Raw genomic sequence first — 16,894 nt, forward strand, 5'->3', positions numbered from 1 at the left:
CCATCTGATTTCTCTCCAGGCAAGGGTGATAAAAGGGCAAAGAGCAGAGCCAGTTCAACAGCAGAACGGCAAGTACAGAAAGGTTCCCAAAGCCACAGGCTGGCTTCGTATTTTGCGGGAGATGGCAGAGACCAGCAGCTGCTTGTGGCTATCCTGGACACTGCAAGAATTTATCCCTGAGTGATTTTCCTCTTTGGCTCATTTCACCCCTGTCCTTCTTCCTTCTTCTTCCCTCCCTGACACTGGTAGCTTGTCCCTTGGGGCAGCATAGGTCACTGAGCTCCTTTCCAGAGAAACACCTCCCCTTATGAAGAAACACCTCCGTTAATCAGCAGGCCTGAGAAGATCAGACTCTGTTGCATGTCCAAAACCGGAGGACATGGCTGTTCCCCGCACATTGCAGCCTCAGCACCACTGCCCACCCTGATGCTGTCAGGCCACGGGGTGCAGGAGCCCACTGCCAGCACCCTGCAAGGCTTGAGCAGCATCTTGCTCCCACTCCCCCTTCCCCCCCTGCTTCGTTAGACATTAATGCGAATCTGTCATGCAACTGCCCTTCTTGCTCAAGGTGCTGCTGAGATAAGAGGTGCCACTCCTGCTGTTAATGCAAATCTGCGCTCCTTTAGTGCAGAGGTTGCTGCTGAGCGGCAGAGTAAAGGATTGCTAAGAGCCCAGCGGTGCTGACGGGCGGCTGCCAGTCGTGCTTCTCCAGGGCTCCCCCGGGTGCCAGGTGGCAGATTATGCAGAGGATATGAGCCACAGCATTAAGAAAGACCAAGAAGTCTTGTTTGCACAAGAATATCACTCAGAGGAGTCCCATCTCTTAGACGCACTGTGCAAAGAACAAATTGAGCACGTTCCTAGTTATGCAATTTGGGGGATTTTGCATCCCAAAAGCTGGTGTGTGTCTCTTCCCCTTGCTGTTCCCAGCCACTGGTCTTCTGTTTGAACAGCTGGAAACAATGCCATAAACTTCACTTGCAAGCTGTCGGCTGTGAGCCCCAGCAGCTCCCTTCAGGGCTGTGAGACTCATCGCTTCCATTTCACAGCAGGTAGAGGGAGGGAACGAACTCCTGGCCACGAGATTTGGGTGCTCAGTGACTTGCCACTGATGGAGCAGGAACAAGCTTGTTGTGGTCCTGTCCCCCCTTCCTGGGGACCCACCTCCAGGCTGTGCAGCACGGTCCTGCTGAGCTGCCTACGTCATGGGGCACCTTGAAGACACAGGTGGACAAAAGCTCTTCTCCATGTGACTGCAGCAGAAGACCCCAGCCTTTGTGGATGAAGTATCTCAATCCAGCCACTCTGCCAGCTCTGCATGAGGGAACGGCCATGGGAGGGCTGTGGCTTGGGAAAGGTGAGGCCACGTTGTGCCAGCACACATGTAGGAGCATGCATCTGCACCTACACACGTGGCCAGCTCGGTGAGGGCAGCATCCTCTGCCACCGACACAACACCTTTAGTTGCTATTCCCTCGGCAGAAATCCCAGCCAGCCTTTGACCTGCAGTCTTCGTGGTTGGAAATATCCTTGCAAGCAGACTACTGCTTGTGGCAAGGATATTACAGTTCCTTGAAGCAATCTTCTAAGAGGAGAACAAGTGAGGAAGACACTTTTTAACCACAGCGTGGTGCTCAAGTTAGCAGCAAACATGGTGCATGCAGGGTGAGCTTAGCACGCGTACTGCAGAAGCCACCATCAGAGAAGAACTGTCCTCTTCCCTCTCCCCAGCTCTCCCTCGAGCACGTGGCCCGAGCAGGGTGCCCGGGCACAGCCCCTCGGCTCAGGGCCCGGCTCTGCCCAAGCTCTGTGCACTTAACCACAGTCTCTGTCTGCTGGTTGCAGCTTCCATGCTTCTTTCAGGCTGTCAGGGCACCAACCACCATCGGTGATGTTCCTCCACACAGGGCACCCACACAGCACCCAGGGCACTCTGGAGTAAAGGGTATGGGCAAAGGGCAGAAAAAAGAAGGGATTTCCCTCCCGTGGCTGAGGAAGGGTTAATGATGTGGCTGTTCCCTGACTTTGTTTTAGACCAGGATTTAAATGGAGGATTGCGTGCACCCCACTTGGTGGAAGAATTTAGAAGCTGACATGAATGTGTCAGAGCAAAGCCTCTCTTCTGAGAAACGCAGGTAGAAATATGGTATGGCAAAGCCATAGAACAGCAAGAGCAGCAAACTCCCAGCTGAGAACGTGGACACCCACCACCCTGTCCAGCACACTCCTCGGGGAGAGGGGGCCCAGCAGCATCCCTGGGTTGTGCTGAGCCCCGCCAGAGCTTTTCACCTGCAGCCAGACTGTTAGCCCAGACCCTGCCCGGTGGCTCCTTCATCACCAGGCTACCTCCAGGGTAGCACTAAAGCTGCCCCTAATCTTGTTTTTAGGAAATCTAATGCCTCCACCTGCAGCTCCCTGCCTTCTCCTTCCAGATGAGTTTTATCTGCCAGGGAAGGTTGACATGGGTAAGCACTGTGCCTGTGCTGGGAGCACGCAGACTGCTTTATTGCAGCCACAGAGCTGCAGAAGCAACTCCTTGCCATTATACAAAGTGTGTGTTTCCAGGAGCAGGCAATGGGAGCGAGCAATCCGTGCAGCAATCAGCGTCTCATAGGCTTTCTAGAAGGTGAAGCAAACACCTATCAGCCACAACAGCCTTTATTCCTTAAACTTCCCCAAAGGGAGCATTTCAAAGCATAAAAAGATTTAAAGCTCAAGCTGCCGCTGAGGCATAATTAACAGCTGCACGGTCAGCTCCGACCTCAGCTGACACAGCCTTAGCAGCAAGCCTCTATTTATCACACTCGTGGAGTATTTATAGCTCCTCAGCAAGGCAGGGGGAAGAGAGAGAAAGAGAATAACAGGTGAGCTGTTTACTGGGAGAGATAACATTTACTTTCATCTGCATGGCATTTCCTTGCTCGCTGGCGGAGCGGCAGGGGAAGGCACGCGCAGCAGGATCTGGGCAGCGGGGGGAGGCAGCAGCCAGTGGGAGCTGGGGGATAGCAAGGGGCTGGAGGGCCCTGGGAGGGGGCCGAGACCTCCCAGCACTTCCTGCACCTCCTGCACACAGCCCGGCAGCCCCTGTGGCTGACAGCCCAGCACGGGGTCCCTGCAGCTGAGTCCAGCAGCCTGGCACATCCATGCTAGGGATGGAGACGTGTTTCCCCCCAGCTCCAGGTGAACGTGGAGGAAATGGCACAAACGAAGGGACCTGGACTGTCGTGGCGGGGTGCTGGGGGCAGATGGATGCCCCGTGCACCCTCCAGGAGCCCTTTTGTCCCCAGGAATTGTCCCACAGCTGTTGCTGCCCCTTCACACTGCTGTCCACCTGGGCCAGCAGAGGCAGGCCGTGAGGAGCCAGATGCATCTCCCATGCTGATTATTAGCTACCCTTGGACTGTGTCATTTGTGTCCTGTCTCGTCTGTGTCATTTACAACACAGGACCTCTTCACGGGAATTGATATGAAAGTGGCAAATGTCCTTGAGCTACCTCGGAGAGCTGCAGGAACAGAAAGGCTGTGTCACCAGCGCTGGTGGCAGTGGCTGGAAAGCAACAGGGGGCTCCGGGCAAGCGGAGTGTGCAGGAGCTGCCAGAGAGATCCTGCTGCTCTGGGACTGGGAAGGGGGTTGTCACCTTGCTCCTGTCCAGGGATGGTGTCCTGCAACAACTGCCAGGTAGTGCTTTGGCACGTTCACCGCTCTCCGGGGCTCCCAAGCCTCTTCCTGTGGCAGGGGGCTGCAGGAGCCCCTGCTCCAAGGGTAACCCTGCCCCTGCTATCTCACACCGGGCGGTGCCCAGGAGTTATCACCGCAGGTGATACCCGAGACTTGGTTTCACTTCCTGCTGCGGCTTTACTCACCCCACTGAGATCGTAAATGCATCTAAAGTCTAACTAAAACCATTTAATTTTCCTCGTAAACAGTTTTGTAAAGAAAATGATGGCAGTGCTACTCCAAAAAGGAAGAAAGCCACAATCTTCACAAGGCTTCCCTTCTCTGCTAGCCTGCTGAGTCCCTCCTGCTCAGACACACCACAACCCACCGCTGGGTGCCTGATGCAGCTCCCTGAGGGCTGCCTCATGCTCTCACAGCCCGCAAGAACTCAGGAGGTGCTCCAAGAGCTGCACCCCACTCCTGCCTGCACCCTCTGCCACACACTCCTTGCCATTCAGCCCTGCGTGGCTGGTACTGATCTCCTCAGTCCAGTTAGTTTCAGCCGACACTTCCAACCCTGCTCCAGCAAGCAGCCAGGCATGCTGTGCTCCTCAATCTGCTTGAAGGAGTCTCGGACCACAAGGAGACAGCTTCCTGAGCAGAGGCAGCAGCTCTCCTTTTCCATGCACTTTATTCACAACAGTCTCCATCATTGGGCTTCCAAAGGGTTGTCCAAGCTAGAGTTCACTTCAGCAAACATCTTTGGTGCCACGTTTCTTAGAGGTGGCATGGAAATAGTCCCAGATTAAACCAAAACACACACAGTGTTTTTACAGATGGTGCTCACCAAGAAGCTATTTTTGCACTTGACAATGCTGCTGAGCCTCGCTGCTCAGAGCAAGGACTCCCCCGTGGGGACGCAGAACCAGCAGCATGCTGCGTGTCCCAGCACACCAGCAAGGAAAGGGCCCGTGCCCGAGTGAGCCAATTCTTGCTGAGCACCTCCTGCGGTGCTGCACGCACTGCACGGCCCTGTGTGGCACCACATCCCCCAGCAGCCCCAGCCCTTGCTGGGATCAGGGTCCTGGCTCACAGCACCATGGCCCTGCCCCTCATCATCGTCCCACTGTGCATTCAGAAGGCAGCACGGATTTTGGTAAGCACTTGGAAAACCATGGCTATTTCTAGCCACTGTACAAGCACTCCTGGTTTACAGTTGATAAAGAGTAGCTGATGATCTCAGACACTTTTTTTATTTTTTATTTTTTTTATTTTATTTTTTTTTTCAGGAGGGAAGCTGCACTTTCGTCAGTGGGAGTTCTTTGCAATCTATCATGGAATCGCAGCAGAGCAAGGTGCCCGTCCTGCCCTGCAGCAGAACGTCCTGAGCCCCACACAGTGGCCGAGCAAGAGCTGCTGGCTGGGGCAAATCCCAGCAGTCTTCTAAAACTTGTTTGCTTTTAAGGGAAGTGCTTTGCTGTTGCTGGGTTTGCTGCTTTTGTTTTGTGGCCACTGAGGGGCTATTAAGCTCTCTGCCGTAGGGTGTTTGGAAGACAAATGAGCCTCTGCGATTTATTTCCCACACTGACTCGGGGTGGATGTAGTGTGGAGAAGGCCAGTCCAAAATGAAAGTGGCAACAAATGGATGTGTGTCAGTCAGGGAAGGAGCAAGGGGGAATGTTCGGTGTCACCCCTGGTTCAGCTGGGCCCAAACTCCCCATGTTTCAGGAGGTTCGTGAATGGCCTCGCAGTCTGGCACCCAAAGATGCCTTGGGATGTACATTTCTCCACTGTGCGATTTTCAAGAGATTGCACAAGAGGGGATTCTTGCAGCCCTTTCCCTAATTATTCTGGGTATGGACACTGGAGTTGCACCTAGAACGAAACTCCCTAAGCTATAATTGCATTATGAATGCTCCTAAGTGTGCTCCGTAGAGCAGCTTTTCCTTGGTGCTGGGTTGGAGAACATTGCCATTGGTGGTGCTTTTTCATTCGTTTGTTTGTTGTTGTCACTGAGGACAAAAAGGAGGATCAAGACAGTTCCAGATTTAGCAGGCTCCACCCTTGTCTTTTAAGGATCCGACCTTCTGCACTTCCCTTTTCTCCTGCATCAAGCCTGCCCCCCAACCCCAGGCTTCTCTCCACAAGCCCGTGCAAAGCCTCTGCTGTGATTTCCACCACACACACTGCTCAGTTAGAGATGCTGCTGCCTGAGGACTGCAGCTGTAAGGGACAAGGATGTCCCATACTGCTGGCTCCAGGGGTCAATGTTGGGTCCAGGCCACCTCCAAACATCAGCCAGGCTCCAAGGGACACAGCCCCAGCTGGGAGGTGGCCAAGTGCTCCCTTGTGATAGCACCCAGGGGCTCCCCAGGCCTTGGAAATGCATGCCCCAGTTGGCTGGGGTCCCCTTGCACTCAGCGGGGCTGGGGTCCGCTCTCATGGATGACTGCAAGCAGAAGGGTCAGAGGGAATACACGCAGACCCTTCCTTCCAGAGGGGCAGGCAGGGCCTGTCTGCAGATTCAGCTGGCAAAGGGACCAGGGCAGCACCTGGGGGCCTGTGCAAAGGCTGCAGGCTGTGCAGCACAGCTCACACTTGCCACCCAGTGCCCACACGAGCCCGGCGACAGAGCGGGAGCCAGGTGGCTGCAGGTGTGCTGGGTGGGTCGGGAAGGAGCAGACAGCCAGTGGGAGAGGCACCGCGGGGTGGCACCTCATGTGGACGACCCCTGGGGAAGCTGGGAGGCCCATGTTACTGCACACTGTCTCTTGCCATCAGCCCTTTCTAAAGGGAGAAGGGTAAAAGCCAGCCAGGCTCCCAGCCCACACAACCAACCCTGAAATGCCTCTCAGGCTAGGGGCAATCTCTGCTGAACCCCCTCCATCCCCAGTACTTTTGCCCCTTGCTTGTTGCTCACAGTTCCTTAGTCTTTTTTCATGCTCTGCTCACATGAAAACTGAAATTGCTCTGAAGCACATACTAAGCCCACCCTCATTAGAAACCATTCCTCATGCACAGGTCTACAAAGACGTCTGGACGTGTGGGTCTTCAGGGTCCAGGAGCGCATCCTTTTTCTCCCTGCTCTCTTGATGCACCTGATACCACTGCTCAGCAACCTGCGCTGCATCAGGACGCTGTGGCGGATGGAAGGGCTGCAGTTGGCCAGGAGCACCTGGACACCAATCTCCTTGTTGTCATGATGTGTGTCCTTCAACATGGAGAAACCCATGGTATCTATGAACTGCATCGCCCCACAGTCAATGATTAAGGTGTGTGTATCTACGGAGGGAGGGCAGACATCTGGGGGTGACTTCTCGGCCCTCGTCTTGGCAGGTTTCAGGCAGTCAAACCCAGTGCCAAAAAATCTCTCACCATTGCCTGTGTCTGCATTTGCCTGGCTTTCCACCCTTTGATGCCTAGCAGCCAGCAGGATGGGATTTAACCCAGTTTTCTGGTAGAGAACAGTCTTGAAATAATCTTTGTTGGCATAGTAAAGGGACGACTCGAAGCGGAAGATTTTGAGTACTGCTGAGTTGTGATCGTCCCCCTGTACTCGGCTCTGGTGAGGCCGCACCTCGAGTACTGTGTTCAGTTTTGGGCCCCTCGCTACAAGAAGGACATCGAGGTGCTTGAGCGGGTCCAAAGAAGGGCGACGAAGCTGGTGAGGGGCCTGGAGAGCAAGTCCTATGAGGAGCGGCTGAAGGAGCTGGGCTTGTTCAGCCTAGAGAAGAGGAGGCTCAGGGGTGACCTTATTGCTCTGTATAAGTACATTAAAGGAGGCTGTAGCGAGGTGGGGGTTGGCCTGTTCTCCCATGTGCCTGGTGACAGGACGAGGGGGAATGGGCTAAAGTTACGCCAGGGGAGTTTTAGGTTAGATGTTAGGAAGAACTTCTTTACTGAAAGGGTTGTTAGGTACTGGAACGGGCTGCCCAGGGAGGTGGTGGAGTCACCATCCCTGGAAGTCTTCAAAAGACGTTTAGATGTAGAGCTTAGGGATATGGTTTAGTGGGGACTGTTAGCGTTAGGTCAGAGGTTGGACTCGATGATCTTGAGGTCTCTTCCAACCTAGAAATTCTGTGATTCTGTGATTCTGTGAGTTGCCTGTAGGTGGTCTGGTCCTCATAGATCTGTGTTGCTGACCTTGCCCAGGAGCGTGGCCCTGGGTCTCTGCATGCGGAAGATGATGCAGAGCAGAGCAAAGCAGATGCCCACAAGGAGCCTGATCTCCGTGGTGATCAGCGTGGAGGCCAGCATGGTTGTCTACCACACAACTGTGTCCAGCCTGCTGAGCTGCCACATGTCAGGGATGTCGCAGAACCTCCTCAGGCCCCCCGCAGGTCGGCAATGGTGCCCACCGCCAGGATGGAGGTCTGCAGCGAGTAGAAGAGTGGCACGATTCACAGCAACACTAGTAGCAGCACCAGTGAGGTGACCAGGCCAAAGATCTGGGTTTGGGTCCCTGTGGACTCCTTCAGCAGAGTCTTGGTCAAGGCCACAGAGCTGGCAAAGCAGTAGAAGAAAGCTGGGATCAGGTTGCACATGCCAATGGCGATCATCTCTTGGTTGGCACAGATGGTGTAGCCATGCTTTTTGCCAAAGATTTCTGCCAGGGAGACGGTCATAGCAAAGCCAATAATAGCAATGGGCAGGGCATCGACTGCCAAGCTGGAGAACGGCTTTGTATCTAGCAGAGTGGGCTTCCTGAAACCAGTGGGGATAGCCCCACAAACAGCCGACTTGTTCTTGAAAGTTGAAGTAGTAAGATACCACCGTGGCTACAATGACCACAAGCAGCTGTATGGGGAACAGGGCTTTCATCCTGTCCTTACACCGGTCATTGAGCTCTTTGACAGGCACTATGATGGCCAAAGCAATGAGGCTGGTGAGCAGGTCGCAGATGTTGGTGTTCTGGATGTACCTGAAAAGGTCAAGCCACATCAGGATGAAGGAGCCCACACCTTCATGCCAAGGGATTTTCAGTCCCAGGAGGTACTTCATCTGGGAGGTGATAATGGTGAGGCTGGAGCTGGTCACAAAGCCACTGAGGAGAGGTTCTGACCGGTAGACAGCCACAAAGCCCAGCTGTAAAACCCCCAGCAGGATCTGAAATGCAAGCCAGCTGTATCATTAGGTCCATGAGAAGGGATAGAAGAGGTGGCGGGCAACTTCTGGCAGTCTGCTTCCACTTCAACCCGTCCAGCTCTCCAGCCTGCTGAGCATTCTGCGTGAGACTGAGGCCTCTTTCTTAAGGAGTTAATCTGTGGTACAAAGAACTAAAGAGCTACCTAGAAGACTTGTCTGTGGCTGGAGATGCCGTACAAAGAAGCCTACATGATCCTGGTTGCTGTCTCCTTCAGGCAATAAGGGCTCACAGTTAACTCTGAAGGTGCAGGGAGCAGCCACATCCAAACAGCCATTAGCATCTCTCAGTGGCATCAAGACAGTGCAGCGCAGTGACTTTAATTGACACAGTGGGAGGGCCTGAAGCTGTCCACTGACAACAAGACCCTTCCACCGGGGACACTGTGCGGCCTTTAATGGAGGCCCTGCTGATGGTGGGGTCCTTGAGAGCTGTTCTTGCCCACCCTAACTTGCTCTGACCTGCCCAGTCATCAGCTCAGGTAGGACTGGGGTGGTGGGAAGGTGGTTCACGGTTCCCTTTCTTCCCTCGCATCTGCTCCTAAACATGTTTCAGACACATCCAGACACCTGGCCTATCACACAGGGGAAGCAAACCCCCAAATTCAGCTGTGTTTTGGCTTTCCAAATCACTACAGTTGGGTCAAGGGTGCAAGGGTCTAGTTACGTTAGGAAACATTGCTCATGGCTTTTAAGTCTGAAGTGAGACTGGGACTTAGAGCTGTTAAGCTCAGAAGTTCCTAGCAGGGAAAGGACAGAGAGGAAACAACACAGCAGTGAACATCCGTACCTGGTAAAGGCCAACCAGAAAGCTCAGGGAAAGGGCCACAGTAGCAGCTCCTGTCACGGGTAGCCATCCCCGTTCCCAGGGAAGGTGGAATTGTCCACCAGCACAGAGCCAGTGCTGCCGTCGTTGTACCCTGCTAGCTGGAGGTGCCGGTTCACAGACTGCCTGATTATCAGGCAAAGGACTCCGAAGGATCCAATGAAGTTGTGTCGTGAAGTGGCCATGGCCACATAGATGATATTGCAGAAGAAGTTGGTGTAGATTCCGTAGATGAGATCCTGGCTGGCTAGCAGCGAGTACGAGATGGACTGAGGGATGGCAACTGTCCCCACCAGGAGCCCAGGTACGCCATCCCCAAGGAACTGAGTCCTGACATCGTACCGGGGCAGCCAGTCCAGCACTGGGAACAGCCGACAGAAGAAGGTGATGATGGTTTGATGATTGCATTTGCAGACCTCTCTGGTTTTCTTCAGGATGAAATCCTTGGTGCTGAAGTCTGTGGGCTCATTCTCCTCCAACCTGACATGTGTAAAATTGATAGGAGGCTCTTCTGGGGTTAGGGAGCTTGGTACATCTTTGCTCTGTCCTGATATCTGGCTCAGTGTGCCTTCCATTGCACCAGGAGAGCTCTGGAAGGAGAGCAGGCATGCCACGAAGAGTTGCATTCATGTGCATAAAGTGCTTTACTTAGCTCCGGGGCTTGTGCAGATTGCATGGATAAACAAATAACAGAAAAGCACCTTCCTGCGGTGCTAGTTGATTTGTTTGCTATCAGTTATGGACCTAATTAAGCACAGCCCCGAGACCACAGCTCTCACATGGCATTCCCACTGGCACAGATGGCCACATCAGACAAAGTTATGGCAACTGCCATGCTCTTGGCTAATAGGACAGCAGAGTGGCTTATGATCAGACAATGTCATTTCACTGAACTAAAACTTCTCCAGCAACCCTGCATTTCCTGACGATGCCACCACTTAAACAAAACCTATTTTGAAACTGTTAAGGCATTCCAAGTGATGTTTTAGGAATGCAACGTATGGGTAAGGGAAGTTATTTGCAAAATATTTTTTCCTTTAACATTGTTGTATTTTTTTAACAAAAAAAAAAAAAAAAAAATTTAAATTACCTTGCTGGCTTGCATCAAACAAGCCCATTACAGAGGCTGATATCTGTGGAATGAAAGCATTCAACCTCTTCCATATGATTAAATAAGATATATACCAGAGCTACTCCAAGTTTTTCAGTCAAAATAGAGTTGCAACAAAACACACCTTATTGTCAAAATTGATCAATACACATAGAGAAAATTCTCCTGAGTGTAGACCTAGGCTCTGGAAATTGAACTGGGGTAATGAATTGAGGCAATGCCCATTCTCCAGCCCTACGGGTTCATTTCACATCCCTGGGCCTGACCGCAGTCTCTTACCTCTGGCTGCAGGAGCCAAGTGACTGGGGGTGTTTTCCTCAGGTCCCCCTCCTGCTGGCAGACCTGTCTCCTCACCTCACAGCACACATTGAGCAGAGAAAGCACACGCCAAACAACAGCAAACCTGCTTCCTTTGCCTTCCTTCTGTATCATGTGTTGCTTCTCTTGAGAAAACGGAATTATTCAGCCAAGCAACTGGCCCTTTTCTTGCTGCAGCTGAGGAAGGCTGTGCAGCCAGCCAAACAGAGCTGTGTTTTGAAAACAAACATTGTTTGGGGAGAGTATTTTTGATGAAAACTTGTTCTGCCCATTAAGAATGATTGAAGGAGTTTTGGAGAAGCGCTCCTGCCAGATAACAGCATTGCTGGTATCTGGGGACATGGCTAAACAACGGCAACACCACACAGAAATCTTTCTGCATGTGACACTGCCCTCGCTGGGGCTCAAGTCCTTCTGGGCTTCTCTATGCAGATCTTCATATATTCTGAGCATCTTTTTGCTCCATAAAAACAATCAAACAACAACACTGCTCTTTGCTGGTAGCTTTTCTACCAACGTGCTCCACCACCACATTCTCACCCCAGGCTCTGCCCCACGCACGCCACAGCCACGTGCTGGGCTGCTCCCCGAGTGCTCCCATCCCTGCTCTGCCACGCTGCACGCACTGTTTGTGCGTGCCTTCACAAAGCCTTCGTGCACTGCAAGCGGGGGTGTGATGGCATCGTTATTTCTGGGCAGAGAGAGAATGTGGCATGTGGCAAATCTGCGTAGCCCGCATTCTGCATGTGCCTTTTAAAGAGCGTGGCAAAGGAACAAGGGATTTTGTGGCAAAAGAACAAGGGATTTTGTGGAAAAATAACAAGGGATTTTACTTTGCAGAAGAGCAGGGCTGCACTGGCTTCAGAGGTAAAGGTGAGCAATTGCATTAGTGGCAAGGAAAAAGGCAATGTCTCATCACCCTGAACTAAACCAGCAGTCTTATAAACACTTCTTCCCTTGCAATCCGTGCCAACAATCTACATGAGACCTCTCAGCACGTATTTCTGCTTGCCAGTAACATCTCAGCTTCCGCTGACTCTTTTCCATCTTGTTTCCATCGACCTAGCCTCAGACCTTGTTGGATGTGCCGCTGCCCCTGGAGCAGGACAGCGGCGCTGCCTGGCAGGGAGCAGCCTGGTCCCAACCTCTGCTCCTGGCACTGGCTTTGTTCTGGGCCCGGGGGGGGACTGGGGCCCACGGGGTTTGGGGAGATGGTGGAGGGCACGGAGAGATGGCACTGTCACAGGTCTGTGATTTAGATGTTAAGGAGACACCCTGAGGGAAGAGGAGGGGAAGATCAGCATCCTGAGTTATGTTTATCTCATTAGTGCAAGGCTGTATCTCAGTAATTAGGAGTAAATAAACGAGAAACATCAGTGCTCTCTGGCAGCAGGAAAAAAATTAGAGCATATGGCAGGGGAGACAGCTGCTCAATGTATTTAGCTACTTATACTAATTCTTTTTCTCTGATATTGCTCCACAGCTCATTTCCCCCTCCCTTCTTTCAGGAGTGGACTATTTCTTTCCTCAGCCTCTTCATTCCCCTTGTCCTTAGAAGATGATCCCTTCATATGCTTTATAGTCCTTCCAAGTTACAGCTCATTTTGTATCTTGGCCTGTCTGATATCATCTCCATTTATTTTCCTTTTTTTTTTTCAATCTCCTTCCTTAGCAGAGGACCCAGATCTCCACCTTTTGTATGATTCCTTCATCTTGAAATCCTGTCACTGAGGAACTGGCCAGTCTTTTAAGTTGGCTTATTTGCTGGGATGAAACATGTCTAAGCACAATCCATCCTTTGAATTTGGATCTTATTTAGGAAGAGTTCCTTTTTAATTCTGGATCTCTGATCTTGTCCGTGTCTTCCGCATTACTGTCCTCCGAAGAAATGGGACAAAGCATATTTTCCAACTGTGACAATATCTAGGCTACCTTTAACATGATCCCCGCCCTCACTGCATGGCAATTCTTCTCCAAGTTCCATCTTGTTCCATGTATTGGATCTCTTTGGTGTGTTATCATTTCCTTTCCCACTTGGCCTAAGTTGGTAAGTCTTGATTTACCCATTCTCTTTTGCTTCTCACAGGTATAACTCTCAGTATGCAGTTCTTTTTCCATCCCTCTGTCTCTGTACTTCCTCTGCCATCCTTTGTGAACATGATTTTTTAATTGTCTGAAGCCTACCCTACATTTTTTCCCTTTCTTGTGTGCAAATTCTCAGTTGACTTTTCATACTCGATTTTAAAATATTCCATACTTTCCCTGCTATTACATTCTTGAGCTCCTCGTCCCAGCTGGCTTCCCTGTGGGCTTTGGTTCTCTGCATTGATCTCTTTGAAGTGGAAGCTCTTTGTGCGAGGGCAGCTTCTGCTTGGCCCCTCCAGCTGGGGGCACTGAGGAGAGCCCGTTCTGCGTCCTCCCTCCGGGCAGAGAGGATGGAGGAGCATCCTTGCTCACACTAACACTGCGTACACCTCTGAAATCACTTCTGCTGCATGAGGTGGGGTAAGGGTAGGAGATGGAAATATTTCACATTTACTCTGGAAAATATGTAACAGACAAGCTTAAAAAAAAACCCACAGCACTTCATGTGACCTTGAGCTGGCTGAGGCTGCAAAGTCTTCCAAATGCAAGGTCACTATAGCTAAACTTCTGAAATAATTTGTTTTCAAATGCATATTCCAGAGTGGATCTTTATTGCCACCATAAACTCACCTAACTGTTTAACTCCATTATGGGAAAGGTTGGGTTGAACGGACAGTGAGTATTAACCTTGCAAGCGTAGGCAAGACTATGCCTGCCAGCAACACTTTACCCTCTTTCTAAGACAAGCAGGAAGGACGAAATTCAGAAATGTCATTCATAGTGTGGTATGTAAGCAATGTGACATCCATCTATGCAACTCCACTGCAAGCAGCTAGAACCAGAGCAGTGGAAGCCCACACTCAAGGTACAGGGGAGACCGACTTCATTCTTACAGGGGGTGGTGATGTGTTTCTGTCCTGTAGTTCAAAACTTAACATAAAATTCTCTGGGTCCGTGATTGTTACCCAGATATCTTGCAATGGGCAAATGTAGCGAGTTCACTTGTCTGCTGCTGCACCAGTGCAACCTTTATGGTTAGCAGGACAAGCTGACATATTGGTCAATACAGCAGTTTTCTTTGGAACAGAGCTAACAGCGCTGCACAGTGATTTAATTGTTTTAAGGCTCGTGAATGCACTTACGACTGTTTGGCTCCTGGAAGCACTTCAAGCAGCATCCCCAGTGTCTTGGCCCCAGAACTGGACCAGCCTGCCTTAGCACAGGGGGGCACCCCCCTGCTCTGCACAGCCCACTTCCACAAAACACAGCAAGGGCCAAGAAATGGTGCCAGGTAGCTGAGAGAGGTGCTTTTCTTTCCCTTCAGATTTGGGGCTTAACTGTCTTTTCAAATGGCTGTTGATTCAGTTCCACGTGGAAATGAATTTTCAAGATATAGTCATTTGCAATAACTTTTTTTTTTTTTTAAAAGGGAAACACGAGAAAAAGGAGACAAACCCTGAACTGGTCACACTGCTGAGACATGGTGAGTTGCAACAAAAGCAGGGGACAAAAAAGATGAACAGAACCTCTCCTATGGTTTCCTAGAAATAAATTACTCACTCTTTTTTTTTGCAAGAGGTAACGCCAGAGAATGTGGAAGCAGTACGTTAGGTCATCCCAGAAAATAAAACACTTTTTGCAGCTTCCTGTTATTTTGCAGAGGAGTTTATGATAATGTGCAGGGGTCACAGCAGAGCATGCAAGACAAAGAGAAAAGATATCTTCAGACAATGTGAGGCCAGAACTGTCGCTGCCCCACTGACTGCACCTGTTAATGCAGTCACTCCGCTCTAAAGCTTGAGAAGGTCCAAGGAGCCTACAAATAAACAATGATAAAGAGGACTGCTAATGATAATTTGGATTACTGCTCTCTGCCAGCAATTAGCTGTGAAGACAGACATGCAAGGAATGCTTTTTTTTTAGTGTATTTTGGAAGATGCAAGATGGAGCTTATGTCCTTGGAAAGGGATTTGGCATAGGGAAAGCAGAGCTGAATGGATGCAGAAGAGCATCTTTGGCCACAGAGGTCAAACACCACCTGGCAGCCTATCGAGGACCCCACAGATTGGGTCCCCCCTGACATGCCCTGCCCCAGGTCCTTTCCCCAACATGGATGCCCACTTGTAGGACACAGAAAGAAACCAGCACTTCACAGCAGCTAGAGGATTTGGGGAGCAATCTCAGCCTATGTAAGGAAGATGAAAACAATGCCTTGCGAACTTCACAGCAGGTTTTTGCTGTTTTCCTGCTTTTACCTGCATGATAAACATCCAGTGCTCATGTCCCTTTTCCAAATTATCCAGCTAATAATTGAAAATTCTATAATGGCTCTGTAAGCTGATTAAATTGATTAGAGATGCACGCAATGAAATAAAAGCAGGGAAACACATTACTATTTCATACCGCATTGGCATTTGGCCCAGGTTGTTTGACATAATTTCAGGCTGGGCCCGTTTGTTTTACCTGCGAGCCCTCCGTGCTCCCAAGGCTGTGCTGGCTGCCACCGGCCCCTTTAGCTGCTGGCTGGCCCACAAGGTCACCCTATTTGAGATGAACCCAACTTTGCCACCACCACAGCCATGCCCCACGGCTCCACAGCAGCCTCAGTGTGGTTCCTGAGCTCCCTGCACCACAGCCACGGGAAGGGACCCTGAAGAGGTCACATCTCAGTGCCCCAGGAATCAAAGATGCCTCAGCAGGAGGTAAGAAGCACAGAAACTGGAGCACATCTCTAACCACTCACCATATGATGAGACTGGATCTGCCAACAGATTTTTAACAGAAGGAGACATGGCTGGGGAGTCTCCTCTGGCACAGGAGCACATATGGAGACAATTATGGTTGTCTGCAGGGAAGACAGAGCCTCACGTGGCACCAGAAAAGGGTGCTCCTGATTGAAGCCCATCGTCTGGGCTCTGCATCAGCAGGCACCAGCATTGCTCCTCTAAAGGCAACAGCTGTCCTCTGCTTTTCAAGAGAGTGCAAAGCTCCTGCCAGTATTACCTGAAACTGAACGCTCCTACCACTCTTGGCACTGATGCGGGAACTACAGCAGTGCTCTGAGGTTTCCTAAGGTAAAAGGTGCCCTCAGGTAAAAGCTGGATCAAGAAAATCCTGTGTAACACAAGGGCACACACGTTTACAGTAACTGCCAGCTCCCGGAGCTGGTCTATTTTTGCTCTGACTCTTACCGGCCATGACCTGACCAGGGCATATAACTGCTATGTCAAATAACCCCAAAACACATTGCAGCGATTTATTATGGCCACAAAGGTGGATACCATGTGCTGCAAGCACACATTTCTTACAGCACAGCACCAAACCTGAGCAAAGCTGTTTCCTGCAGCTTAGGAATTTGCACCTGGCCCACAGGAGGGTGCTGCTCACCCTGACACGGCACAGGGTTGGCATTGCTTTTCTTACTGCTCCCTTCAGGACACAAACAGCAGCCCAGCTGCTCAGAGCACCAAAAAAAGATGAAGCCTGCTGCTGTCCGTGTATCGTCAGCCAGTGCCCTGTTCTACGCTGGCAGGAAACTTCCACGTGTGCCACCGTGTACCAAATACACACAAGTCCAGGAGAACACTATGCTCTGGTTTATGAAATATGTTATCTCTAGCTTAGGAAATAAGGATGTGCACACAGCTGTGTGTACACCAGGCTTTACCACAGGGTCTGCTGCATCTATCAAGAGAAACAGGGATTAGGGGTTCACTGTTCAGGTATGTGTGGTTTTTCCTCTTAAAGTTTATAG

The 16,894-nt window shown here is 51.0% G+C and overlaps 1 pseudogene; it reads right to left on the reverse strand.

The window, feature by feature from the left end:
* Positions 1–5,322: 5,322 nt before the first annotated feature.
* Positions 5,323–16,833, reverse strand: LOC137864525 (sulfate transporter-like; annotated as a pseudogene).
* Positions 16,834–16,894: the final 61 nt, after the last annotated feature.

The sequence above is a fragment of the Anas acuta genome, chromosome 14 (assembly GCF_963932015.1).
Source record: "Anas acuta chromosome 14, bAnaAcu1.1, whole genome shotgun sequence".
NCBI lineage: Eukaryota > Metazoa > Chordata > Aves > Anseriformes > Anatidae > Anas > Anas acuta.